Below are 27,423 nucleotides of genomic sequence, written 5' to 3' on the forward strand. Positions count from 1 at the left end.
GTAGTGGTGTGTTTTTGTAGTAACTAAAATTAAATCATGCACAAATAACAAAAGCAAGATTCTCAGCCCTTATATTTTAATGTTAAAGTTGTAATTAAATGAGAAAACCCTAAGCTAATGTAATTTCAAACCAGGAGACCTGGAAGGTGTCAATTTTGTTCAGAAATAAGATGATTTAATGACTTGAATTAAACAGAAAACTTCAAAATATTCAAATTTATTGTGAAAATGAGACGATGCCTGTGGCTGCCAACCAGCTGGATATAACATGCAGGCTGTCTGCCAGCAATCTGGTATTTTAACTAGAAATGTAGATTCCCTAGGTTTGTAGCAGCATTATTCATTCTCCTCTTCTTGGATACTCTTTGGCTTGACAGATCTCTTTCAGCAACATCCAGTATCAGGTACTACTACTTCTGTCTGCCTAGGGTTTTCACTAGAAAGAACATGTTGCCTCAGTCAGTAATTCAAATATTTCTCTGCAGAGCTTCAATAAGTGAAGGGATTTCTGCCTTAGGAGTTTTGCATGGCAAACTGCTGAAGCAGTTGTAGTATAGCACACTGAAGACACAGAAAATGACAGGGAAAAAGGTTGGTTTGCCTTCAGCAAACAATGGCCTGCAACTATTGCATAGTACTAGAGGTCAGGACCTTAAAATATGTTAAAATGCCTCATGTCAATTTCAAAAGAAATTAGATAACTCTACATTTCTGTATGGATCACAGGTCCAGCAGGTCCACGTTTAAGTGGAAAGCCACAAAAACATAATAATGATCTCCCTCTTGAGGACCTTTTCCTTAAGATTATTTTTATTGGATCCTAAACCTTTTAAGTTAAATTTTAAGAAAGTTCAAAATCCCTTAGGTTTAAATAATAAAATTGAATTTTGAAGTATAAATTTGAGAAGTCATTGTGGTACACGGACAATACAACTTATGAAAAGATGGTGGGAAAGACAGAACAAATATCAGACTCATTGATGGCAAATGAGGGCAAATACATGTCCTCATAAACCTTCAGAAAAATTTGTTATGATCAGAAACCCTCTCCAGGCAGAAATCTCACTATGGTTTTTTTTGCTCTGTACTTATTTTCTGAAAAATTTCATCTTGTTCCACTGTGATGTGGAGGATACTATTGAGTTTATGTATCATTATAACTTCAGCCAACCATGCTGCATAAACCTGAAAGACATTTTTAACTGGGATGTCACTTACACACAGATTTATGAAAACTGGACATGACATTTTCCTTACTACAGTAATTGCTCCTGCTATATCTTTGGGAATTTTCCTTAGTTCTCATTTGGAAGCACTCATTTGTGTTGTACCATCTCTCATTCTTAATATGATGAAATTAATTTTGAGTGACATAGCTCAAGGTTTTCTTTCCTCCAGACTTTGAATTCTGTTTGTAGTCGTGCAGCTTTGTCCCAAAGTGCTGAGCAGCAACTTGCCTCTGTAGAAAGGGAAGAGCATTAGAAATAACTGAAACATTGTCTACAGGAAATTTATATTTGGGACAGAAACGCCCTCAGCTCTCCAGTCTGCAAGTTCACAGTCTGGACTGCAGTCAGAGTAGGTACTCCAGGGTGTAAGTCAGCACATCAGCATGGAGGCTTATCCTAGGCTAGGGTGAGCTGCTGCCTGGAAATGCATGCTTCTCTTCATTGAACAGAAGAATGACTGTTCAGTGACTAATATCATTTTGAAGAGGACAAAACTAGATGTAATGAACCTTACCCCATGTGAGAATCACAGAACCATAGAATGGGTAAGATTGGAAGGGACCACAGGGGGTCATCTGGTTCAACCTCCCTGCTCAAGCAAGGTCATCCCAGAGCACAGGATTGTTTATTCCAAACAGTTCTTGAATATCTTCAGTGAGGGAGACTCCAGAATCTCTCCGGACAATCTGTTACAGTGCTCAGTTACCCACACAATAAAGAAGTTCTTCCTCATATTCAGATGGAACTTCCTGTGCATTAATTTCTGCCTGTTGCCTCTTGTCCTGTTGTTTGGCATCATGAAGAACCTGGATCCATCCTCTCAGTGCCTTCCCTTCAGATATATGTATACATTGGCCAGGCTCCCTTTCAGTAACCTCTTCTTGAGGCTGAACAGGCCCAACTCTCTCAGCCTGTCCTCATAAGTGAGATGTTCCAGTCCCTTAATCAGCTTGGTAGCCCTCTCCTGGACTGACTCCAGAATCATCATGAACTCACAGCAAAATCTGACACTTAGCTGAGAGCATTTAGAAATTGTCTTATTACATTAACATGCTGTTGAAAGGTGCTATAACGTATATTCTTGGAAATATCACTGTAATTTAGGATGGATTAAAACAGAAGAACAAGTATCCAAGGATCTCAGTTTCACCCTCAGATCTACCACTTGTGATGCTTTCCTCAGCAAGTCTCTTAATCTCAATTCCACATTTCTAAACCATAATATACTCATCAGTCTTCATTCATGACTTTTGAAAGCTGTTCTGAGTTCTTTAGATCATGTAACATGCTACAAAAAGAGAAAGGGAAATAGTAAGTAATAATAATTGCTAGCAACTGGAAAGAACTTGCAATTATTTCTTTGACAGCCCAAACTGAGTTTCACTAAGAAAACTGCATTTAAAACCAAATAAAGTGTGTCTTTACATTAGTTCCTCCTCAAGCAGAGTTAGAGTTGTGTATAAGAGATTTCCAGGCCATTATGGCACAGCCTGGAGCAACTCTAATGAGACTGTCTGCTTTGCTGGATTGTTTTTAAACACACTTTTTCCAGTTACTTTCTAAAATGTCAGTTTCTCATGTAAATGAAGCATGATGTTGGAAAATCCAAAGGCTGTTTTGTGGGAGTGGAAAGGGAAAGAAGCTGGCAAACAAATCAGACCCTGAATTACTTGCATCACTTATTGTGCAGGGTTGAGAAAGGAGCAGTAATTTATCAAAAGTACAGAAGAATCAAAGTAGTTTTTGATACAGCAAACATTTAGACCATTAATGACAAGTAGAAAACACAGAAACCAGCACTACCAGTACACAGAGAAGGGAGGTCTGTTTGATAGGCAAAGTGCACGTGTGTGTGCATGTATAACTCCGGATCATCTCCTCTCCAGGTGACATTCAAAGACTGTAAGCAAGATAATGAAAAGGATTGCTAAATGTGTTTGCTATTAAATTGATAATAAAAATAGATTTGTTTTAATCCTGACATATGTTGGCATTTTTTCCTTTAAAGACAAAAAAGATAGATCATTGTCCTAAAAAATCTCTGCATTAGAGGAAAACACTTAAAGCTTATATATTTGCAGTTTGCAACACTGATTCTCAAAATGTTTGCTTTTTCCATTGCTTTGTACAGAATCCATGTCATGAAAGTAAAAATACTCCAGAGAGGCCCCGCCCATTCAGTTTTTAAAGTCTAAAGAAGAGATTTAAGGACACTTAGGCATCTCTTTTTTGCTGTAATGGGAACCAGGTGCATAAATGTCTTTCCAAGTGTAGCTTCTGATTTTGGCTCTGCAACTGACGACAGTTTTACTGAAGTCACAACAATGATACTGGCTTACACCTACTTTCAGAAATCCATATCCTTCCTGTTTAAAATAAACAAACAAACAAATGTGGATTAATTTAATGAACTTTTCTTGTCCTTTTAAATATTTCAGTTTGTTGCCAGCCTGTATGGTCCTGCATTGTTTTCAGAAGAATCTACTAAACCCAGTTTGCTGGTGCTCTATCTTGGCATTGTGGGAGACTGATCAAGGCTGTCATCACGGGTTATTACTTTCAGAAATCAAATGAGATGATTATACTTGAGAGCTATCACGCTTGAAGCAGCTGGAGAAGAGGCAGGGAGTAGACACCTTCCATTGAACATGCATTGTTTTCCTAAGACAGTGTAGCTTTACATTTTCCTTACTATATAGGAATATATAGGAAATATATACCATATATGAATGTAGGAAAATAGAACGGGCACCCAGAAAAATGTCAGTATTGCTCACTGGAACCAGGGGATGACAGCTAGTACTGGTGACACTTCTCATTTTCTACTTTTGGCAGCACTAAGAATTCAGAATGGAGAAAGTGTTGACGCATTTTATGCCCCTTTTATACATTTCAATCTACTCTAGTTAATGTTTATTGTTAGTGTAACAAAAACAGACACATATTTTTCAGCTGTACAATGATCACAGGACTGGTGAGAACAGAGTGAAAGATTGAAGACACAGATCCAGATAAGGGCCTAATTTCCTTCTAAACCACCTGAAGCTTCATATGTAAAGTATTTTGGTATACACTGTATGGATACACAGAGAAATTAGAGACAATCTGACTAAACAAGGTGACAGAGAGTATCAGCCAGCTTTCAGTCAGCCATATGCATAAAACCTTTGAAATAGATCTAATGCCTATGTCCAAAAGCCTGTTTACTTTTGCATACAGTAGTAGTAGTAGGGAGAACCCTTTGCTGAGTTAAAAGTGTTAAGTACACAAACACTTAAGACCAGTGCATACAAGACAAAAGTTTTATTGCAACCCCCAAGCTATTTAATTACCTCCTTCCTGACATATTTGGAAAGATTAGCACTGGCTTAAGTGTCTTCTGAGTCATGATGCTGAAGGATACCATTCCCTGAGTCCTCTTTTCTTCATAACTTTCACATCTTTTTCTCTCAGATTCTGCAACACTCAGTTCCTCCTTTCTCACCTCCTCTGGCTTCTGTCCACAGTTAATCAAATCACGAATTCTCAGTCTTTCTCATATAGAGCTAGCTGCCATCTCTGTCCATCCAAGAAAATGTAAATTTCTTAACTTCTCTACAAAGAAGGAAAGACATAAAGATTTGAAAAGCAAAGTCAATCATTGAGGAGAAAGAAATGTCCAAGCAGTGAGAAGGAAAACAGGACCCCTGGACTAACACCAAGACTATGGTAAGGGTAGAAAAGGTGAAAGAAAAGTAAAGGTGAAAATTAAACCATAAAACCGAAACCTAGAAGGAAATACATATTAACGTGAGTCTTCCTTACCATTAACCTGTGATTATCAAGGTGGTGAAATATTTCTCTTTGCTTTTTCATATTTATGTTTCCTCTTACTTTTTACACTGTCACAGGAAACCAGTTTCAAGTTCACATCCGCTTTTACTTTAAGGCAATATGTTAGCAGCAAGGCTCTCAAAGACAGGTATATGATATGTTTTCACTGCAATACACTCTGCTTAAAGGGAAAGGCAGACATCTCACATATATTGAAATGTAAATATCTTCCCAAACGGATGATTCTCCCTGGAGTTAGATATTTCAGATTAGCTAATTATGAAATCTGCCTACATTGATGGATTTTAAGGGTGTGAGAACCTGACATTCCTTTCCAACACATATTTATGTCCGTCAGGTACCATATGACCATGTCAGAAGCCTAACCCAGCTATCTGGGAAAGAAATTGTGACAAGCTCTATCTAATATGCTAGGAAGTGTTTAAATCCTATCCATTATGCTGAGCACAGTACATTGGTTGTGGCTGACGTGTCAGCTGCATTTATTTTCTCAGTACATTGTAACAATGCATTTAGGTTGTCACTCAATTTCTCTCCTCTCTAGAACAGCAACAGAAATTCAATGGAGATGTAATTATCACCACCACATTTCCTCTCATCAGGAGCATGATTGATTCTATTTGTAGTTTTAATATGACCAGGGACATAAGTGGTGATTGAGATGGAAAGAGGAAGCCCTTTCATTTTGTGTACATAAAGGAAATGTGTGGCCCCAGATACACAATTATGGACATAAAACACCTTCTATCTGCAGAACACCTACATGGCTGAAAGAAGTCACTTCACCAGATGTTAAAAATCATGTTTCTCAAAGATGTTTGTCTCTAGAAAACATACCCTATTTTAGGCACTGCAAATTCTTCTTACACATATTTCCATTCAAAGTTTAGAGTTCCTGTGACCATAATGTTATCATTATAAAAGTTTCAGTAGTGCCCTTAGAGAGGATGCAAGGGATGGATGTAAAATATTTGGGTTTGTCATGGATACTTGGAATTTTAAACTTGATCCCAGATGAAAAATTTCAGTTATATAGGCTTCTAAATAATGGGCAATGTTTAATCTAGTTAAGTAATATTTTAGTATCTTGCTAACATACCATAAGAGTTACTCTAAAAAATTTGGAAATACAGTCTCAGTCACCATGATAATTTACATCCAGACATTAAGCGTGGAACTCTATTCATACCATTCAAAGCTCTTAGCGAAAGGGCAAGCAAGGTAAAATTATTTAATTTGTATTGAAGATGGAGTGCAGAGAGAAAAAACCAGGATAATAATTTTAATTTGAAATCTCCACAGCATTTGGTTCATGAGATGAAACACACATGCAGGATATTTGAAGCATGTATTATTCATCATTCAAGCAACATTTTAACCTTCCATAACTTAATTTCATGGAAATTAGAAATGTCTGCTCTAGAGGCTGAGATTGATCAAGTGTACAGTAATAATCTTTCCTCCAAACTCTCATTTTAACAACACCCTAAGAAATCTATTCCAGATTTGTTTGGGATGTAGAAAGAATCTATTCCTGATATCATAAGACTGCCTTTCTTGTTGCAGTTGAATGGAAGCTTCACTCAAATTTCAAAAGCATTTTAAAAACAGATTCTGCTTTTGCTTTTTACATCAGAACTCAGCTTTTTGTTAAAGGGAATTAACAACTTGCTGAAAGAAATAGTAAGACAGAACATGAATTGTTACCTTATTCATTCTTTCTTGCTGTGGTCTCACATACGCAAAATTCATTCATGTCAGGCCCTCGAGAGAGACAACTTGGGTGATTTTTACTTTTGTACTGATTGCCACCAGGAGCTCTTTGGGAAGTGAATTCTAAAGCTTTCCAATCAAACAGATTAACCTGTAGTGTTTAAAAGCAATAGGTTAGACAAGTGCCAGCCATTTGTCACTTCACTAAATCCTTCTTTCAAATGTATTAGCTAGATGTCACCACCTGAAGAAAGAGAAGAAGGCATTTGTTTTTTTCATGGCTTTGTTCCTAGCAGTGTAAGAGGGGTTTGCCTCACTGAGATCCAGGTGTCAGTCTCAACCTTGAGAGAACGAGCTAGTTCATTGCAAAAAATCACGGCCTCGCCCTCAGGGAAGCAAGGCAGTACATACCTGCTACACAGCAACAGCTGCTCCAAGCAGGACATCAAACACATGGTGTGCCACAGAGACTGGATGTGAAGGTGCTTGTGCTCGAGTGACTCTTCCGTAAACTGCCAGCTCTCTCTCATTTGCGCCTCCCTCACGGCAATTCAGCCTCCACATCTACCCGTTTTAGTTCAGCACAGCTTGTCCTGCTGAAAAAGCTCATAACAGTTATTCTAGATTACAGTATCTTGGTTAACTCTAACGCAGGCTGTATTTCTTTTTTAAATACAGTGCTTTCTGTAAAGTGTCCAAAAATCCATTATTCTTCCACATACAAATGATCTCTACCTGTACTGTCCCCCCCATTACTACTGCAGGTGGATGGCATGGTACAGACACAGACACACAGCCCGGCAGTTTGTGATGTACAGCTGTGTCTGCTTCCAGTCCTCGCTCTCGCAACCCATGCATAAAGATCAAAAATGCTGCAGTGATATATGTAGACATATGGGTCATAACTGGAAATAAGAAATCTCTGAATCTTTTGCTAGCAGAGGACACTAGATTGTTATTAATAGCTTCCCAATGCTCTCATTTAACAACTGTTGCACATACACAGTTTTGCAGTTAGAAAATAAGTTCTTGATCATTGTGTTTGGACATAAAAATAAATATTCATGTAATGTAGAAAATTCCTATTTACTTGCTAAGAGATTTTGCTTCATCTAGTAGCAAAAATATTGTGCCATTTTCCAGGAAAGACAGACATCTCCTAGCTGGAGGGTATGAAGAGAAGGACATTATTTGCTTTGAGCTGGCTATGACTGCCTGTAACAACAAACCTAGAACTGCAGTGTAATTTCTGTCTCTTGCGTGTCATCATTCTTTCTTTGGGCAATCTAGAAAAATATGTCTCGACCGGGCATAAACATTCATCATTTAGCATTGTGTTAAGTTTGATAGCAAATAGTATGACACCTTTTAACTAAAACACCATTGTAAACCATACAGATTCACATTCACCACAGGAACTACACCTTTTATTCCTAAAAAAGCATCAGCTTTACATATGTGTACACTGGACAGTAGATTGCAAAATCCAACAGGATTTGCATGTAACATGCCTAGGTGCATATACAGAATTCCAGAGCTCTATTGTTGTCAGAAACAACATGGGTTAATGGGAGAGAAAAACTGGGTCCTAGGTGTGCCCCATTAACAGGGAAGTTTGTAATGAAACCATGGATCAGTTCAAGCTCTGGAACTGTAAGGCCTTGTCTGCATGACCCAGCATGCTCAAAATAAACTCTAAAATCTGTTTTTGACAGAAATAAACACAACTATAAAGGGAAAATAAAAAATGGTGTAAATGGGGACAAAAGAAAGTGACTGGGTTCCCAGAGAGTAAAATCAAAGCCAAAGTATTTCAAATTTTCTTCTTCATTTCCATTTTTTGGGTTTGCAGATTCTGGTAATGAGAATTGCAGAAACATGAGCAGGACCTATACAGGATTATAAACCTGCAAAATGCAAACGCTAGCCATAGAAATAAAACTTGTGCCACCTGAGTCCAAGAGCTGCCAGTGTTGTATTTAAAAAAAAGAGAGCAAATGTCCTCACTCATCTGCAAAATATTCTAGAAATTTTTTAGCAACATGTTAAAAACTTTGTTTTAATAAACATCACCCTTAAAACCTACTTTAAATAAAGGTTTCTGCTTGTGGTCACCCTTAAAATCTGCTTTAAATAAAGGTTGCTGCTTGTGGCTCTGGTTGTGCCTAGCAATATATGGAGCATATTCATTTTCCAGCATACCTTGTGGCTTAATACAGCGAAGACTACATTAGTGCTGGTTGTCATGACATTTCTCTCTGCAGCATGAAAATGTTTTCATTCTAGCATCACAGCTATTATTGAAATAACATAATTTCCAGGTTACATGAACTCTCTTCTTGCTTAGGATAATAGGTTGATGAGGCATTTCTATGAAGAACAGTGTTTTATTATTAGCAGTAAAAATGCATAGGTCTTCACAACAGACTTCATTGCAACTTGTGCATGACTCTGCTTTATTTTTCTGTTCTGATGCTGATGAGAAGCAGCAGTTGTGCTGTGGTAACATTTTACTCTCATAACAGCATCTGCAGTGCTTGGCCATCAGAGAGTAGTGGCAAACCTCAGTGGTGACATCTGAAACACTCATCCTGTGACTCTTCCCTCCTTGGCAACAGCCTCTGTTCGCTGTGCCTAATGTCTGCACCCCTTGCTGGGTTTCTGTAGGGCACAGCTGATTCCAAGGCAAATTTACTTTTTTAATAAAAGTGAAATTCCCAGCCAGCATAACAGTGAAGGCAGTGGATTGCTCTGAAGCAAAACATGAGGCAAAATGGACACAGAGTGGCTGCTTCAGCACCTGGGAAGGCTTCTGTCCTTCTCTGTTGACCACAGAAGGTGTCTATGATGATTCCATTCTTCTGTTGGCTGCCTCAGATAAACACCCAGAGCCCTCATAGCATCTTTCTCACAGGTGCCTGTGCTATGCTGTTCTACTCCAATCACAGATGTTGTGGCACACCACACCTTGGTCATGTAAGACCTTGAAAACCTCTTCCAGCAAAAGATGAAAAAAACACTATTTTGTAGTACACCTGGGAAAGATATTCCAGGAAAACAATTAAATTTTAAATCATTGAATAGCTACTATGAACCCTTCCCAGGTGACCAGGTGCTAGTTTGTCATTCTGAAAAAAATCTTGAAGTTAGTGTGAGTGAAAGCATGTATGGTATAGACCACAAGAAGCAAACATAGTTTGCTGATCCATGGTTTGTCAAGAACAAGTAGCAAATCAAATCATATTTCTGGTCATTCTTTTTTTAATCAGAGGCTAGGACATGCAATGCTTCCTGTGTTTACTTTTGCTATTTCTGACTGTAGTGTGCCAGATTTTTCTGTTCCCCATATTAAAGATATAATTAAACGGCAAAAAGATAATCCCAGTCTAAAACTCAGTAGCCAATAAATTTAAATTGACAAGGAAAAGTCATTAAATTTTAGGTACTGCATGTTAATCAACCCTGAAACTTACTTTGGGATGGAAATATTGCAAAAAAGTGTGTTTAGGAACTTCAAATGAAGATCAAGCATCCTCTGAAGGCAATTCTGAATAATATTGTTCATCTTGAATGGGAAAATTCATAAAAGTAATGTTTTCTTCATAAGAACATTTTTTGAGAAAAAAAAAGGTCAATGCACACAATTATGTGTTTGCATGATTATATACTTATATAGGCTGATCAGCTAAGTGAATTTGAAGGGAAAAACACTGCAATGTGCTTAAGGATATGAAACAAAAATTACAATTACTGATTTAGAGGTAGTGAATATATGAAGTGAGTTTTACTGAGAAATTTACACACGATTTTCCTATAAATTATTCTGAATGTTGGTCAAACGCTTACGAACTATTCATGGACTGTTTTGAGCAATGTAAGAATATGATACCTAAGATGCTTTTTATTACCGGTATCTCATGGTGTCTCATGCAGTATTCAGATAAATTACTTTCAATTTATACAATATGCTATACTGTTTGTTTAAAGCCAGTATGAACATGCTACTTGGTTTTACTTCAGAGAAATTGCTTAGTCTTACAAATTTGCACTAGTTTTTCCTATCTCCTCCTTTTAATTGTCAAACTAGAGCAATCTAAGTGTCCTATAAAGATATAGAAACTACCACAATGGAGTTAAAGATACATTATATATATTTCAGGCTGTGGGAGATGCTCAGATAAAGGTTGTCCAAAGAGTGGGTTTGCATCAGTCAGGCGGTGGGAAAGGTTTGGCAGAAAAGCAGCCATTTGGCTTGGGCAAGTCATCTCATTCATGCTACAAATTTTCTGCCTCGTTAATTACAGCAGTCTGCAATGAGAAGTAAACACGGTTTTTCAATATGAAACGGACATTTTCTGATGGTCTTCTCTAGAGAATGGAGACCCAGCAAGCCTGAATCAGGTTTTTTGTCTCTGCCTTTTATTACTGGCTCCTCTAATGAAAAGCAGGAAAATTTTCTGCAGAATTGGGAACCTTGGAAATCTTTCTAGTTGTGACTGGCCTTCTGGGCTTCCTGCCATGTAATTCTGGAAGCCCATTTGTACTGGAAGGAAGCTGGAAACAGGGTTTCCAGCCCAGAGATAATCCACCAGCCTTTCCCTATTTGTTTAAAAAATTATTTTGCTAATGTTTTGCGAAGAACCAGGCTAGGATTGCTATTACACAGGAAAATTTGAATCAGAAATAGGAAGGTTTCTGTTTGACTCATTTTGTGAGACAGTAGGCTGCTTGGCAGGGTGGTAGAGAGGATATGTTTGGTTCACAGCTAGTTGCATCCCCTTTGAGACAGGGATACGTAAAATCAGCAGCAAACAGACGTTTGTAGTTGTAGAAATGTCCCTACTGAGGCTTACCATGTTTAGCTGTGTTGGTTAAGAAGTTGATACCCTTCCTGAAACTGATATTGTCAGAACCTTCTTAGATACGACCCCATTTGCCACATGACACATGTAAACCTGTGAGTCTGTGTGATTTCTGAGACCTGTGATGTGACACTTGTTTAAAATGAAGAATATACTGACTCAAGTGAAACGTAGTCTTTTTGTAAGCTCATTCACTCCATGCTTACCACTAGAGAAGGCATTAAAAGAATTACATAGACCAAACATAAAAAAACATGCTGTAGCAGTTATATTTTCTGTTATGGAAGAGTTTACAGGAAGCATATGAAGCTTGGAAGAGTCTTCAGAGGAAGAGAAGAGATGAAAACTGTGTCAACCAATTTAAGTGAACATCAAGGGAATAATACGTTGCACAGGAAAACTAGTCCACAGATTGCACTGTACAAGAAACTCTCCATGCAGGAATAAAAAATTAACTCTGTCCAACAAGTCCAAATCTTGGCAACAAACTTAGAACCTGAGGGTGAAAAATAATGGCAAACAATTGGAACAAATGGAAAAGTTGCATTCCACTGGAACATGCTGTCTGGAGATGTTGTAAATGCTCCATCCTTGGAAACATTCAACATCAGGTTTGACAGGGCCCTACCATTGCAGGGGGATTGGACTAGATAACCATTAAATGTCCCATCCAACCTAACTCTTCTATGATTTACTTCTCCTTTTCGTCATCTTCACTGCATTCTGGTCAAAGTGGTTTTTTCCACAACTTATACACTTGTGCCTCTAGTGATGGAACACCATTTGGTTTGAAGATATCTGCAATGAATTACCAGAAAACCTAATTTTTATCTGGGAGCACAGGTTTGAGGAGAGACTGAATTTTAAAAATACCATTCCATAGGTAAATGAAATGCCATTCAAATGCAGGTAGGTACTTTAAACTGAGTTGATATGACATATTTAATTTTTAACTTTAAAAAATCCTGATTAATGTGGAATCGGTTTCTTCTAAAATGTATCAAATTTTTAAAACCTGAATGGTCATAGAATGTAAAAAAACTATATTACGCTTAGGAAACACTGAGGGGTATTGTTATTAAATGCTGTAAATATCTCAAGGTTTAAACAACAGGGAGAGAGAACAGCTACTGAGCTAGCAAAAACAAGCCAGAATTGAAACCAGAGCAAATAAACTGTCCCAGATAAATGAAAGCTGTAAATCAGAGGAAAGTGTGAGATGTTGTTTCCAATAACTGCAGTAAGAAATACAGCTCCTCTAAAAATGCAATGGTATACATGAAAAAACATTTGTTGTTTATGATAGAATAATAGAACAGCACAGGCTGTAAGGGATCTCAAAAGATCATCTGGTTTCCAACATTTTTTGGAAAAGGGTGAGTAAATTATATTATCTGAGATGCTGTCCAATCTTGAAAACCTCCAGTGGTTGGACTCTACGAAGTCTCTAGGAAAATTGTTACAATGAATGACTGTCCCCACTATAAAAAAAAAAATTCTTTCTTAAATCAAGATGAAATGGCACTAAAGAACCTTATGATGTCAAAGCACTTGACAAATCAAGATTTCGTGTATCACAGACAAAGCTGGCTCCCTCTTTCTCTCTTTCCTAATGAAAAGAATAATTGCGTGAGTAAAATTTTGTTCCCAAGAAAACTGGGGTTTTTTGGAAGCCGTATTTCTTGCTGGAAAAACCCATTCTTGTATGTCTTTACCTATCCACCATACATCTAAGTCTTTGAGACAGCTTCAAAAGGGCCAGCACAACACTGAACTCCCTGTCTCTAATCCTTATCTGTAAAATGCAGCTAGTGAATCTTTCATTCTACTCCCATAACCTTTTCATGGGTTGTCAAGGTGGATTAAGATATATTTTAGGTATCTATTTCCTGATGTGTTCAATCTGAGTTCAATATCAAAATACACCTGAATCCCTGGCTTGGGTTCTTACAGCTGCTGCCTAGTGGATATTTTTATAGTAACTAATACAATGAAACTAACTTTGCTGAGATTTCTATTTTATAGTGAATAACTATTTGGGCTTCCCAGAAAAAATACCTCTTTCCTAATTAAGTTTAGAACTATTTATAGATTAGAAGAGTATTTCCAAATATCTGAAGTTAAAAAAACCCAAAACAAGAGGGAGGAGAAAAAAGATGGCGTTCACCAGCTGACATCACAAATTTCAGAGACTTCCTAGAAATAACAATCCTGAACAAAATCCCAATGTGATCACACAATGCTTGTTACTTTATCGTCAATTCTTACACCTGTTTTCTGAACCTTGTAGCTTTGCATTCATGTGTTGCAGCTTCATTGCCTCAAATACTCTGTACAAAGTCACAGAACTGAGGAAAACTGAACCCTGGCAATGTTTAGTAAGCTGTTACTGGTTTTGCTAAGCAAGTCACCCTGCTTAGTGCCTTTTTCCCTGTAGAGGTAGATGTACTTGTGTATGTCTGATTTCTTTTATGTATGTCTGTTTCTCTTAGAACAAGCTGCTCAGGTAATGTCACTGCTACTAAAAAATGTCAAGGACATACTTACATCCCAGTTGAAATTCACCTCATTAAAATGAGTGATTGGCTCATTTTTGAGCAAACTGCATAATTAACTGCCTCTGTGTAAAGCCCTCACTCTTCTCTCTTAAGAAAGAATCACATTCCTCTTAGTGCCCAAAACATAGATCTCAACTGCTGTAAAGGTGACTCTACACTTCAGACAAATATTGGCTAACCCCGACTTCTTGCTGGCAGGCTTCCATCTCCATAATAAAGTTCCCTCGTCAAGGACTTGTAAGCACTTCATTTTGAACTGTATATAGACATCTGACTGTTCCACTATTAAAAAGAAAAAAGAAATAGCAACCCTAGAGGGTAGGACAATTCAATTATACATTTAACCTCATGTGAAGAAAACTTCTGAAGTTTTCTCTCAAAACTAGAGAAAAATGCTGCAAATTTGATTTTGAATTTCCTGACATCAGAATAAGTCAAAGCACTTTTGTTGTCCTGAAGAGGATAGGACATGAAAGTTATTTGACAAGTTATGGCAAATCAGCACTTAGGATACATGTCCCACACTTAGAGATAAAACACAACTGATTTAAAGAGAGCCCTGGAGACTTCAGCAGTAATTCCCAGATGCCGCACAAGCCAGTCTAGGACACTAACAACCAAGAGGTCTCTGCTACCTTAGAGCCTTTACACACTACCCAGCAGGCAGGTCTGAAGACGAACTCTCCTTTTATTGCTGCAAAATCCAGAGGGCCCAGACACAGCCTATGCAATGGGGCAACAACCAACATGCTGGAAAAATTCACTTTGTGCCCTGAAGGACTGCACTTAGTAAAACTATGCCACAGCTTGTGACTGATAACAGTCACGTAATGAGGCCCCATCCTTCATGGAAAGGCAGTGAGCAATCCCCTCCAGCAGGCAGTTTAGTGTAGAAGCAGGTGCTTATCCTTCCCCATGCAGTGCATTTCAATTGCAGTTCAGTAATAAAAAAGCTTTAGAAGGAAGGAATTTTTTTTCAGGATATTCACCTCTATTTTTGCTTAAAATTTCCTAGTGAAATACAACACTTTCAGACACAGCCCTTAACAATGTCAGAAGTGATGCATTGTGCTCTGTCACACTGGAAAGAGGAGCTTCTTAAGAGCAGATAGCTATTCAGCTATTAGCTGATCAGCTATTAATTCTAGGTGGATAACACCCATTGCCGTATGGACTGTACAAATATTTCCTAAACCTTTTGATTGTTTGACATTGAGGTGGATTTAGCCAATTTAGTAGTGAGCAACTGAGTTTCACAGATGACATTTTTTCAGCCCTTGCTGGGCTGCTTGTTCACCTGCAAGATATGGAGGGGGACATTTGTGGAGGCTGGGTATTATTTGCAAAGTGCCCAGTAAAACAAAACCTTTCTCTGCGATTGTGAGTAATAAACACTGACAAAAATTAAAGAGTAAGTCTCAAGCTGGGTTGCTGAATAACTACATTTATAGCTGCATGAAAACCAGAGTGCAGCCACACAGAATCCCTGCCAGGAGGTGAAGAATCACACAAAACCCTTCTTTTATCCCCTTTTAAAACCAATTGATTTTCAGACTTCAGCATTTCAAAAAGCACAGCATCTCTTGGGAATACCTACCATGATTCCTGACACAACTCCACTGACTAGCAATATTGACAACTTAGAACAAAAGAAAAATGAGAAAAATGAGAGGATATTTAAATTAGGAAGGGCCTAGTGGGGCATGTAATTGGAAGAAAACCTTTTGTGAATCTCCACTGCACCAGTGGCAGGAAAGGGCACTGCTTTAAGGATTTACATGAATAAGACAAAACAACTTCATAATTGTCAGAACTATGCTGGGTTAAAAGCTGAAAAGAAATTGTTAGAAAAGCGCAGGAGTCAACTCAGAAATTTAAAATGGCAAACTGAGGAAACCCATTTCTTGCTGTATTTCTTGGGAAATAATTTATGTGGAAAATTAGGACATTCACAATGGTTTTTAAAAGCAGCACCCATGCATGCAGTCACAGTTTAGGCTAGGATCTGTGAACACAGGAAACTCTAACTTGTGGCATATATTTCCAAGTAGTGCCAAAGTACATCAGTAATTTCAGTCAGGGAAACATGAGCCACTGCTGAAAATCTAGAACATTATTGGTAGCCTGTCTGACTCAATGGTACCTTCAGAGACTATGGGAGGTGTTCTGCCTGTAAATGTGCATTCTCAGCCTGAGGGCCTCTGCACTGAGGTCTCACGGAGAGAACTGGTAAAATATTTAGTACGACTTTTTTCTTCCAAAAGCACAAACACAGAGGTGTATTAAAATGCAACAGTAGTGAGTGTTAGGATTCCACACAGCAGCTTTTTGATACTTCTTTCAAACTAATTGTAAAAGTACCAGTCAGCAGAGCCAAACTTCTTAAAAGATGCATTTTTGTTCATGAATGGTATACTTGTAAATGTCTGCTAAGATATACACAAAAATAATTCTACCCAGTTTTATGATTCCTGTCCTATTTCAAAGATACGAGATAAGAAAGAAGTGCTGCTGGCTGTGATTGGATTTTGCCTAGATTCCTGTGACTCTAAGAATCAGAGAGTACTTATGTTAATAAGTCAGGTTCCCACACTGCAGAGAAATGGTGTTGCTCCAGGGACCATTCGATTTTTCCACTGGCCTGCCTAGTCTCTGAACTGCCCAGTTATTTTCCTTAGTTAAGAGTTTTAAAACCTGGCACATGGCTGAAGTAGACTCTTATCTACTATTTTTATATGTTATATTATATACTAGTAAGCATCTGCACAGCAAGAGATTCATGACTTCCCATCAGAATGAAATTAGGCAGGCTACAGTAATCTTAGTCACAGATCCCTTCTGTGACCAGGAATGGCTCCTTCCATTTCCACTCTCAGAGCAGCTTGAATTCCATATGTCAGCAAAGCCTTAGCACATTTCCAGGTTTCCTGTTCATCCTCAACACAACAGGCAAGGGAAAGTAATTTCATGAGAATGCCTGGATAGGGAGTAGTCGCAAAATTCTAAATCCCTTGCAAAAAGCTTCCTGTATCTATGGTGCTCTGATATGGAAGTAATGACACATTTAAGCTGGTCTAAGTACTAAGTATCCTGGACCACCTTACAGCCTCTGACTTCCTTCCAAAGCAAGACAAAAAATGGTACCAGCTGTAAACAAAACAGGTCCATTCAGAGAACACATCCGGTTCTGATAAGCCATAAATTCATCTCTACCTAAGAGGTCCCTGTCTGCCGTGGTCACTTATTATGGGCTGTAGGTATTTCCTTGTGACTATGTGTGTTTTAAAATCAGGACCTCCTCTGTACCAGTATAACAACTACACAGGCAAAATGACAAAGACTTTATCATCAACAAAGCTATTTTTCAGAGGAGGAACCTGGTTACAGTAAAAGATCTTTCCTACACTCTGCATAAGACTAAATGCCAATTGCCATGTGGTCTTGCCACACACCTCTTGGAGGGGTGGTGTCATGCTGGTGACATTCTCTGAATTTACTGGCAGTGTTGGGTCGCAGAAGAGACAAAGGCACTGTAAGCTGTCTACCATAGACCAGGAAACACTCCAGAAGTCATGTTTTTCATAGTCATGAAGGCCTGGTCAAGTATATACTCATGGTCCTCTGAAAATGAATGGGGAAAGGAGGTGTAAAAAGGAAAATAACCACTTCTTTGGAATTACCAAGTCCTTTCAGAAACAAATGAGCAAAAATGAAGCCAGCAGTTCCCAGTAATAATAGTTTCAGGAGAAATACAGTCCCAAATTTCATTCATTCAGAAAGTGCACTCAATACTTGGGTGGCTCTGGGTAAGAGGAGCCTGAATCAGGTTGTGAAATATGTATATCAGGCAGCTGAGCCCCACAGGTATCTCAGGATACTCAGACACCATTGCTCCGTTCTTGGCACCCGTGTATTCTCCTGGGACCCTGGAAAAAGGAGAGTTTAAGGACAGAGTTCTTCATTGATACAGTGACTGGGACATACACATCATGCAAAGATGATGATAAGAAACCTTACAGGACTGTCTGCAAGTTTTTCTGTCACTACAAACTATTCTGCAGACCGAGACATGACAGTGTGAAGCAGATTTCAGCAAACAATTCTGCTTTAGTCTTCCTGTATTATAATGCCAATTATTATTTATGATCTTTCTAAACATGGAATTAATTGCAAGAACCATTAAAATTGCAAGGACAGACTTCAAGCCACCGCTGTTGTACAAATATCACATATATTAATCTGGTTATTGCTTTTAGCACCATGGAAAGCCATAGCAAATACCAGCTGAGAGTCAAAGAATCTGGAAAATACGTATTAAGTAATCTAGGCAGTTCAGAAATCTCACTTATTTTTCTAAAGCTACAAAAGTTTTCTGAAACCTTGTGGTTGGGCTGTGAAAGTGACAACAAAAGAGGTCATGGCAGTTACAGAACACTGCTGTTGCTGTGTGTACTAGAAGGACTTCATTTTGAACCTTGAAGCTGTTTAATTGACTATGCATAATATCCATCTATCTTCCAGTTGCTTGCCTGTACTGTCCCTAGTTACAAATAATTCTGACATGCAGTAGTAAGCCACATATTGCTGTTGCAAACAGACACACCCAGATTAACACAGAACATGAGACACTACTTTTATACTGCACAACCTGCTTTCTTGTTTCCTGGTGTGGACTGTTTATGGTTGTTAGAAGTACTTTTTAATGGGAACATGCAGAAATTGATATTATGTTCTTGTTTTAAAGCATGTGTTCTGGACTTAACAGCAAGAAATTCTGGGGCTTATTGATTTGGAATGATGGAAATCAAGCTAGTTATGTTTTGGTGTCTATAAGCCTCCAACATAAAGTTGTGAAAAAAAAGAAATTTAGGAATACATCAGATGAAGCATTTCCACTCAACATAAGCAAATTTTGTTCAATATAAATAAATCTTGAGAAGAGGGGCTGCAGAGATGCATTCATATGATAACTTGTAGAGTGTAGAGATTTTTAACAGAAGGAAACCAGAAAAAACTCAAACTCGGTAAGTTATTATGCTTGATGAAGTGCAAACAATGCTATAAAATCCTCAGTGAAACCAGGCTCTAGGGTTGTCAAACTCATGATATGACAGTCCTGTAATGTGTGAGAGGTGAGATCCTTTATTTTACTCTTCCTTCCATGTTATTACAAGACAAGAGCAACCCTACTCCAAAAATGACCCAGGAATGTTTGCCTATAATACATCTAAGAACATTTTCAAGAAATATTTTACAAAGTTAAAAGCTAAAAGCTGAAAAGGAGAGATTTATTTGCCACAGGGTTGGTAGCTGACTGAACGCCATGCACTCAGTAATGCACCATTTGTGGAATAAGATCCCAGATTCTGAGAAATATCCTCTGTGTCCACTTGTCTCAAAAGTATTCTGCTATGAACCTATGCCACATTCATGGAAATACACCAAGAGCAATGAAAAACAGGCACTCAGACTCTAGAGTTCCATACAGGAAGGAAACAAACACACTGAAAACCCTTTTACAGCCCATAAACTCTGCACAACTGCAGGTTCTTGGCTTCTACAGGAAGTTTTGTTGGAAACAAATCCACTTCACTGCCCAATAAAACAGAAAGGAAATTGAAGAGCTAAGTGAATACTGAAGCACTTTTTCTGAAGTTCTTCTCTAAGAAGCAGCATTCACAGCTGAATTGTTGTATGAACAAAACTTTTGCTTGGATACAGTTTTTCTTATAGATAATGCATCTGTTCTACTTTTTATACTTCTCAGCATAGATATATGTGGAGTTTTTTTACACCTGTTCCCGAGAAACTTGGCTTCTGATATGCGAAGAAAATCTGTTCTAGAGGAAGAAAGAGGTGGAAAGAGTTGCTTCACTGTTTCCTTTTCTGCCTCTTTATCATTTCCTTGGAATAGATTGTATTCATAAAAAGATGGAGAACATGCACACGGAAATGAATTTGCTTGTGTTGTTCACAATATTTAGATATCCTTATGCTGACTTGTTATAGCCAGCATATAAACCCTAAGCAACACAAGAGCCAATACTGAGCTCTGCAGGGACAATAAAACACTTCCCAGTTATCCTTGAAGATCCAGAAGAGACTGCTCACACTGTGAACAAGTTTGACAGCAGAGATAAAACAGACACAGTTAGTAGCTGAGAACCTGAGGTCTGTGCTAATTATATGTCAAAAATAGTGTAAAGTTTTCCTGCAGGTGGTCAGGCAGATAAAACATTACAAATTATCAATAAAGAACTCTGATTTGAGTCTTAACATCTCATGTGAAATTAAATTTCTCCAAGGAGAACTGTGCAGAAGCAAAGTCAGACTGGCATGCCTTAAAGTCTTTTTGACACTTCTCTATACCTCTGCATTTTATGGAAGAAATATTCCCAATGAAAAACCTGACTAGCCTCTTTATGTCACTAATATTCTGGTATTCTAGCTGATTTCTTAATTAACTGACTATTGAATTCAGTTTTTAAAGCAAACTTGCCAAGCAGGAAGGAATTAGAAGGGCTGTTTTGGTTTTTTTAAATGAACAGTTTCTAATCATGGTATCTCCCTCCAGCTCCTGACCAAGTATGCATTCTTGCTGTTCTGTGCATCTCATTGGTTATTCAAAGATGATACTTTAGTTCAAGGTGAAAATAGAGTAACTCTTTTAAAAAAATTTAAATGGAGCCACATGCTTTGATAAAGCATGGGAACATTTTCCTTTCACCTCAGTTTTACAGCTGTTCTGCTGTAGTTATTAATCTCTTTCTCTGGCCTTTAATAAAGCTTGGCTCTGTTGTGTGCATGGAGGAACAGTTCTTAGAATAATTTCCAATTGCTTTTCACCTTAAAAAAATTCTGATTAATTAACATAATTTTCTGGACTGTATTATTGTTTTATGACAATTAACTTCTCTCTAAACAGATGACTACTAATACATCATACAGTCCTGAAATCTTCTATTACAGTGAATCTACCTAAATTAAATCCATTCTCATTTCAGTAAGAGTTACCAGGTTGTGTGATACTTACATTATTTTGTATTGGGGTTATAAACTTACCTACTTTACATGCTTAGAATTGTTCCGTGAAACTTCTACCTAATGTTCAGTTCATGGCTGGGAACACTGAGTTTAAGAACAAGCCTCTTATGCATTAACATAAAATATGAGATGTTTAATACCTTAACATATTTAATTACTACTTATATAAAACCCAATATGATTGTTTAATTTTTCTTTTTGTAAATACTCTTTGCTAAATTAAATACTTCAGTGTGCTTTTCTAAAGCATGCTGGCTAGTGACCTCAGACTTCTAAATTAAAATAACATTATCCTATATTCCGAGATTGATCCAATAAATTTATATTAAATCTGTGTGGTTGCTTTCTAGCTCTAATACAGTCACCATTAAAAAAGACCCCAAATATTCTAAAGTCTTCCCTATTCCAGCAGAGCAAAACCAGTGATGAGAAACACTGCGGGCTTTGGGAAAGAGATGGGAAACTCAGCAGAGAAGTTACAGGTCTCTCTGCCCTGAGTTAACCAAGATGTACCTCTGATTCTGCCTGACTCTAACCAGCTCTGAGCCCAACATACTGCAACTGGGAGGACTTATACAAGAGCAATGTCAGACCCGAGTTTGTCCTGTGGATTTCTGTGGTTTCTAAATTTGCCTAGATCTACGTCTTTCTAGATGTTACCAGTCCTAGGAACTGGGGCAGAAATAACCCCAGTGTTAGGGAGTATGCACAGGAGTGTTCTCTTCATCTTCCTGAGCCTGAAAATACAGAGATTTCAGCCCATGGTGGGCCATGCTGAGGCAGCTGAAGAGAAATTAGGGTGTTGTGCTGCAGCTAGAGAATATGTGAATTGTCATCTATTCAGGGCAAAAAACAGTAACAAAAGCTAATGTCCTCTTTACCTCCACAAGATGCTTTCCCCAAGACATCAGTGTCTAACACAAGTGCAGGGTTGAAATTTACTCTGATCTCTAGAGCTATATAAGTATTTTGTGAACAGGAGCTAGTATATCCTGCCATTTGGAGTGATTCTCCATGGTGTCTGAATGGCTCTTTGTAGCCCTTCACCCTCAAGACCAAAGTCTAGACAAATCTTCCAAGGTTAACAGCAGATGGGAGCCCCTATCTTAGGCCAATACCTACTAAACAAAGTGGTAAAAAAACAAAACATGGCCTATTTGTGAAAATCAGAGCAACATGATTGCAAGAAAAATAACAAAGTAGAAATGCCCAGTCAAAATAACTTATTCACAGAAGCAGTAATTTTCAGCAGCCTCAGAGACTAGAGAGGTAGTAGTACATCCAGATCCATCATATTCCACCTGTCTTCTGTATTTGTAGGATGGAATATTTGTGTGCAAACAAGAAGAGCAAAAAGAGCTGTTCAGCTCGTGTGCTGCCACATCCCTGAGGATACTGTCCTCATCTCCAAGTACAGAACTGGTAGCACTTGCTGTGACACTTCCAGAGCACTGCTATAAAACAAGCTCCCTGGAGAGGAAAGACAGAACAGACTCAATATTGGTTATTACTAAACATCCATAACTGAACTGGAAAAATGTTTTGTGTCGTTGTTTTAAAATCCATTCAGTGTTGGTGGAGACACCATGGAGATTACACAAGATAATTTCTCGCAACATTCAGGAAAAAAGAAACAGAGTGTTCATCATCTCACTCCACCTTATGGAAAATTCTGAGTTAAAGTACAAAAATGCACAAAAGGATAGTGAGAGCTCTCACACACCTTCAGGGGTCACCTTAATACCTTAAGGTCAGCTGTATGAGAGGGGTTACCCAAAGAAAAATGACATCTGTAATTGTTAAAAGTGGGGGTGAGTCACAGTAAATTCCCCAGACATTTTTGTGTGGCAAAGACGGTCACAGACACTTTGCTGAGTCAGGGTAATCGGTTTTAAAACTGGAAATGTTGGTGGATGGCCCACTAACCATTTCTTATCCAACTCCAGGCCTTGATGACCTGTGTCCTTCACTTCTCTGTTCTGTCTTTCTGTACCAGTCCCATGTTGTCTTGGCTGAGGAATGGCATTCTCCAATTTAGTACTCCCACTAAAAACAACCTCCCACACCACTCTCCCTCCTACCCCTCCAATTGGAAGTGAAAAATACAAAGGCCATGTGTTAAGAACAATTTACTGGAAACAGTGGTGAGATAAGAAAAGGAACAGTAACAGCAACTATATTATTAACAAATGGTGTAAGGAAAGAAGTGATTTACATGGAAAAACTCCCCAATAATAGCCAATACTAGGCAGCTCCCTCTGCCATGTTTTCTCCACTGGATGGAACCCCTTCTTCCACGAAGAGAGTCTCTTTACCCCACCTCTGGCAATGATGAGATGGTATAGAATAGCCTGTGCCCTGGCCATGCCCCCTCCTGCCTGCTGCAAAAGTAACCCTGGCCTGGCCAGAACCAGGGCACACATGAACACCAGGATAAGCTGGTATTGAAGCTGTAGGCAATGTCACATTATACAAGTGCCTGAGCAGCAGGAAAACTAGACATGTGAGAAGTGCTAAGTTAGTGCTACTAACTACTGTTGGTAGTATTGTGCTGTGTCTCAGGAATATCCCTGCAATCTGACGGTAAAAGTTTCTTCTAGTAGTGTCCTTGCTGCTGATGACTAATCTACCTGTAAAAGAGTCATAATGAATATTCATCCACTCAAATTCTAAATATATTTGCCATTTTTTACAATATCCAAGTCCATTGCTACACAGTCACTAAGGAGGTGTTCCTTCCACGCACTTCTTGCAGAAGGCTAATATGGCAGAAAAACACCACCAGATTTATGAAAGAAACCAAGGCACTCTGGTCACTGTTGGCTTGCTTTCCTCCCCATGAACACAGAGCACCCTCACAAAGTCCTAGAAAACCAGCTGACTGTATGAATGAAACACCCCTACACATCAATGCTCTGCTGAATCGAGTCTTGACTAATGTCCTCAGACTCCCTATACCTGCCTCTCAAGTGCATCTGTTTCTTTCCAAGGGTTCATATGTAATAAAAGCCAAATCTGCCTTGTTCCAGTATCTTTGGTACTGTGGCGCATTAGTCATAGTAATCTAAGAACTTACTATTTACAACTCTATAATCTTATACTTAAGCCACTGAGGCAGCATTTCCAAGGCCTCTGTGTCAAAATTTTACCCCATCCTATTATATTCTTATTGTTATTCTCACAGCCTTGTACTTGCAAATCTTGATGGTGTTGTCATGATAGGTCTCTTGTTCAATACCATGGGCATCACTGGCATGTGATTCATTCCTCTCCTAGCTTCTGCCTTTCACTCCCTTTTTTATTTTTTATATATATGCTATATATATGTTTGTGTGGATATATATATATTTTTAAAAAAAATCCAAAGCACAGTGCACAAGGAAGCAGCTAAGAGTCTTCTAGATCCTCAAAAAATATTATTCCATTTTTTATGTGCACAGAAGCATAACAACTAATCAGTGTGCAACACTGACACCTAACCAGCATACTTCAGCTAACATTAAGAACATTCTAATTGAAGACAACCCAGAGGGAGTTTGTGTGGATCCTAATGAAAAAATATACTTAACATTAGGGGAAAGATGTCAAAAACTCACCAGAATCATCATCATCACTGTAGTTTGCTGCAATTCAGAGAGCGCCCTCGAGGAGGATACTTGTCTGGGATCCTGTCCCTGCTATTCTCAGATAGACATTGAGTAGAATTTTCCCTTTCCTGTTTTTTATTTTCTGTCCTTCTCTTCTTTTGATTTCTTTGTCCCCAAGAGTGTCTTTAACCAGAATATCCGCCAGCTGGGAACTGTCCCCACCCATAAACCTTGATGAGTGTGTCTCAACACCCTTTGTGTAAAATTCTCTTGGGCTATTCCTAGGTGTGACTGCTACAATGACATAAAAGGTTTGTTTCTTGCTCTCCAACAGCAGTGGTATCTCTGTACTACTGTAAGCATGTATAAATTCATAGATATTTATTTATGCTTGTGAGTACGTTATGCAAAGTGGTGAAAGAACATCATAATATTCTTTTCGGGCATCCATCTGTTTCAATGTGTCAGCATTGATGTTTCAAGAAGAAATCCTTCCTTGAAACACTGTGAATTTTCTAGTGTCCTCTTTTTTCCTCTCTATCTCAAATTTGTAAAGCAGTTGACACCAGATGGTAACGCAAAATTCTTTTTGTTTGCCATGATAATGTTGTGAAAATGAGTAAAATATGCCTTCCTAAAGTTTCCCACAGCCACACATCCCTCTCTTTGTCCTAAAAAATGTAACCTTGCTTAGCCGATTACTCTCTGTCTTCAAAGCGCTGGTTTTGCAGTGTTGCACAGTGAAGCACTGAATACATATCTGAAGAGCAGCTGCCTTGTCTTGCTTACAGGTGGCTGAAAACAGCACATTCAAGCCTCATATGTCAAATGCAAGTCCCACATGAGGGGGTGACCACTGGAGGCAGTGGTCATCATCTGTGCAAGTTGTTACTGGTAATGATAGATCCTTGTCCTGACAGAAATCCTCAAGGCTCCTTTCCAGAGAGCTTTGTTCTACAGGCTGGGTCACTTCTGCTCTGGGTTGAAGACAGAGGCAATCTACAGAAGAGGGGCAGATGGAGTGGGACCTTTCTCTCTGCCAGTCACACATGTTCAATTGACACCGGCACCCAGACACAAGGAAGGTAAAAAGACTCAAATCATGAAGCATTTCACCTGGGTACATGCAGCTGAGTCTCTACTACAAACATAACTGCTGTGGGAGAGCAGACATAAGAGCCTAAGTCTGAGGGTCAAAGTCAAGCTGAAACCACAGTGAGGAGTCTCCTAACATGCACACGGTACCAGGAATAATGTGAAGGTCTTAACACAGCAACAGTATGTCTGGGAATCCTAGGAGAAATCTACTATGTGCCTAGAATGTGCCTGGATGTGCTTGTTACATCATCCTACCTACAAGCTTTATTTTCCATCAAGTGTCCTTTTAAAACAATTTACATGTAAAAGAAGTTGGCTAAAAGTCTAGTAATATCTTTCCATTTCAATGGTTTTGCTATTCTACTCTCCCTGTGAGAAAAAAACGTTGCTACCTCAGCTGCTTCAGGAAAAGCTAACACAGTGGTCACATAATATTGTGTACCATTTGATAAAATAGGCACAGAGGAATAGATTATCTACAACGTCTTTCAGAAAAAGACTGACTCAAAAAATATAGCAGAAGTTAGGATTTCCACTAGAAAGTCTTAGCTTAATTTAGTAGATTCCAAAGTAGGCAGTCATATATGAAGAATATAGAATTCTTTCAGGTTTTCCATGTGGTTTCTCTGAGGTAAAGCAGAGTCCAGGCACTTGCTGCAGGTAAATGAGGTGGGTTTCATTTTAGGTACATATTCAGATGAAGCAATTTAAGGTTAGATTTCTGTAAGATCCCCCTCTGTGGGAAAGGCCATATTGTAATGCATCCTTCCCTGCCCCCTGTAGCATTTCATAAATCCTTCTCTGCAGGAAACTGAGTTTCAGCTGTCACATTCCAAAACCTCTCAACTGGTATAAATTTCAACTTGATGATGATATACCCAGTCTTAACTACTCCTTTAAAAGCAAAGCATATTTTATTACTCTCATATCTAAAAATAAGATTTATAAACGTTATTTTTCAATGAGAGAAATAAAATTACAATTACAATTATGTTACAAAAAGAATTTTATAGGGTTGTGTGTTTTTTCCTAAAGCCATGGGAAAGCAAGACAAATAATATGATGCAGAAGGCAGTTTCTCAGAAAAAGCTATCCCAAAAATGTTCATAACATCTCTTATTGTTTGCTAATATATTAAAATGACTTTTGTACTTGATGACACAAGCATTGCTGTACAATAACAAAAATTCACGTATATAGATTATATTTTAAAATATACATCCATGAATTCAAATAAGCCATCCTTTGGCAAACAGCAGATACACATAAAGGACCTTGGAATCTTTGAAACCTATTGCCTAATTCAGAGTTCACACTGAAGATCAGCTGCAAGGCTATCAAATCTATCAGAGGAGAAACATAAGTTGCTACATTTCTATAGCTAAGGATCCATTTTCTCCCCCTCTTGGACTAGTCCTGTAAGTCCAGCTATATTTGAGGTATGTTCCAATTTAAAATTGACCTGAGTCATGGACACACAGAGTAGGAATCAAAGAAA

The 27,423-nt window shown here is 38.3% G+C and overlaps 1 long non-coding RNA gene across 1 annotated transcript; it reads right to left on the reverse strand.

Moving 5' to 3' along the window:
• Positions 1-1,832: 1,832 nt before the first annotated feature.
• LOC116446089 lies at positions 1,833-7,381 on the reverse strand. Its single transcript, XR_004241042.1, has 4 exons — positions 7,188-7,381; positions 6,771-6,927; positions 4,562-4,823; positions 1,833-2,517 (listed from the first exon to the last, which is right to left on the reverse strand). It is a non-coding gene; the product is annotated as an uncharacterized LOC116446089 (long non-coding RNA).
• Between the last annotated feature and the right edge of the window lie 20,042 nt (positions 7,382-27,423).

This window comes from Corvus moneduloides, chromosome 6 (assembly GCF_009650955.1).
Source record: "Corvus moneduloides isolate bCorMon1 chromosome 6, bCorMon1.pri, whole genome shotgun sequence".
Taxonomy (NCBI): Eukaryota; Metazoa; Chordata; class Aves; order Passeriformes; family Corvidae; genus Corvus; species Corvus moneduloides.